Here is a 2,500-nt window from a genome sequence, read left to right as displayed (position 1 = left end):
GAGGTAGACGTGCTGCCCGCCGGGGGCAGGCACCCCCCCACAAAGGCCTTCCGCGAGGTAGACCTGCTGCCCGACCGCCAGGTAGACCTGCTGCCCGACCGCGAGGTAGACGTGCTGCCCGACCGCGAGGTAGACCTGCTGCCCGCCGGGGGCTGGCACCCCCCACAAAGGCCTTCCGCGAGGTAGACGTGCTGCCCGACCGCGAGGTAGACCTGCTGCCCGACCGCGAGGTAGACCTGCTGCCCGTCCGCGAGGTAGACCTGCTGCTCGTCCGCGAGGTAGACCTGCTGACCGCCCGCGAGGTAGACGTGCTGCCCGCCGGGGGCAGGCACCCCCCCACAAAGGCCTTCCGCGAGGTAGACCTGCTGCCCGACCGCGAGGTAGACCTGCTGCAAGCCCGCGAGGTAGACCTGCTGCCCGACCGCGAGGTAGACCTGCTGACCGACCGCGAGGTAGACGTGCTGCCCGCCCCCGAGGTAGACCTGCTGACCGCCGGCGGCAGGCACCCCCCCACCACAAAGGCCTTCCGCGAGGTAGACCTGCTGCCCGCCCGCGAGGTAGACCTGCTGCCCGACCGCGAGGTAGACGTGCTGCCCGACCGCGAGGTAGACCTGCTGCCCGCCGGGGGCTGGCACCCCCCACAAAGGCCTTCCGCGAGGTAGACGTGCTGCCCGACCGCGAGGTAGACCTGCTGACCGCCCGCCAGGTAGACCTGCTGCCCGCCCGCGAGGTAGACCTGCTGCCCGACCGCGAGGTAGACCTGCTGACCGCCCGCGAGGTAGACGTGCTGCCCGCCGGGGGCAGGCACCCCCCCACCACAAAGGCCTTCCGCGAGGTAGACCTGCTGCCCGACCGCCAGGTAGACCTGCTGCCCGACCGCGAGGTAGACCTGCTGCCCGCCCCCGAGGTAGACCTGCTGCCCGCCGGCGGCAGGCACCCCCCCCCACAAAGGCCTTCCGCGAGGTAGACCTGCTGCCCGACCGCGAGGTAGACGTGCTGCCCGCCCGCGAGGTAGACCTGCTGCCCGCCGGGGGCAGGCACCCCCCCCCCCACAAAGGCCTTCCGCGAGGTAGACCTGCTGCCCGACCGCGAGGTAGACGTGCTGCCCGCCCGCGAGGTAGACCTGCTGCCCGCCGGGGGCAGGCACCCCCCCCCCCACAAAGGCCTTCCGCGAGGTAGACCTGCTGCCCGCCCGCCAGGTAGACCTGCTGCCCTTCCTGCGCACGACCCCCCCCACCACAATGCCGTCCGCGCGGTAGACCTGCTGCCCGTCCGGCGCACGGCCCCCCCCCCCCCCCGCACGAGAGGCCGTCGGCGAGACGGGAAGGTAGACCCTGTTTGCCGCTTGCGCGGGGCGCCCGCCGCCCCCTCCCTGCGCGCACGGGTAGGCCCGGTGTCGCCCTCCAGACATCCCTTCCCGCCCAGGGCAGGGGCACGCGAGAGACTGCTCGCGCTTGTCGGCGTCCGGGGTAGACCTGGTGCCCGTCCGGCGAATTTTTTTGCGGGGGGGGGTGGTGTTGCGTGCCACTCCCCCCCGCCCCACGAGAGAGGCCGGCGGCCAGACGGGAAGGTAGACCTGCTGGCCGCTGGCGCGGGGCGGCCGCCGCCGTCCCCCCGCTCCCCGGCGGGTAGACCTGGTGCCCGTCGGGCGAATTCTGGACGAAATACTCTTTTCCGGAGAAAGCCCGAACGGCGACTGCAACGGGCTGGATTCGTAAACGAGCGCAATGAAAAAAAAAAAAAAAGCGGGAAAGTAGCACACAAGCAGCAGCGGAGAAGCAGAAGCTCCCAAGGAGAGCAAAGGTGTGGGTGCGGGCTAGCCCGGTAGCGATAACGGCCCACCGGGTCCCCCTCGGCAGCAGCCGGCCTGCACACTCGGGCGGGGGAGTGGGCTTCGGGCCCGGCCAGCCGGTCTACCCGGCTCCGGGCGGGCGGGCCCGGCCAGCCGGTCTACCCGGCTCCGGGCTCCGGCGGGCCCGGCCAGCAGGTCTACCCGGCTCCGGGCTCCGGCGGGCCCGGCCAGCAGGTCTACCCGGCTCCGGGCGGGCGGGCCCGGCCGGCCGGTCTACCCGGCCCCGGCTCCGGCGCGCCCGGCCAGCCGGTCTACCCGGCTCCGGGCTCCGGCGGGCCCGGCCAGCAGGTCTACCCGGCTCCGGGCGGGCGGGCCCGGCCGGCCGGTCTACCCGGCCCCGGCTCCGGCGGGCCCGGCCAGCCGGTCTACCCGGCTCCGGGCTCCGGCGGGCCCGGCCAGCAGGTCTACCCGGCTCCGGGCGGGCGGGCCCGGCCGGCCGGTCTACCCGGCCCCGGCTCCGGCGGGCCCGGCCAGCCGGTCTACCCGGCTCCGGGCTCCGGCGGGCCCGGCCAGCAGGTCTACCCGGCTCCGGGCTCCGGCGGGCCCGGCCAGCAGGTCTACCCGGCTCCGGGCGGGCGGGCCCGGCCGGCCGGTCTACCCGGCCCCGGCTCCGGCGGGCCCGGCCAGACGGTCTACCCGGCTCCGGGC

This window comes from Rhea pennata, chromosome 21 (genome assembly GCF_028389875.1).
Source record: "Rhea pennata isolate bPtePen1 chromosome 21, bPtePen1.pri, whole genome shotgun sequence".
Taxonomy (NCBI): domain Eukaryota; kingdom Metazoa; phylum Chordata; class Aves; order Rheiformes; family Rheidae; genus Rhea; species Rhea pennata.
The sequence above is the reverse complement of the archived record's forward strand: the minus strand, read 5'-3'. Positions refer to the sequence as shown.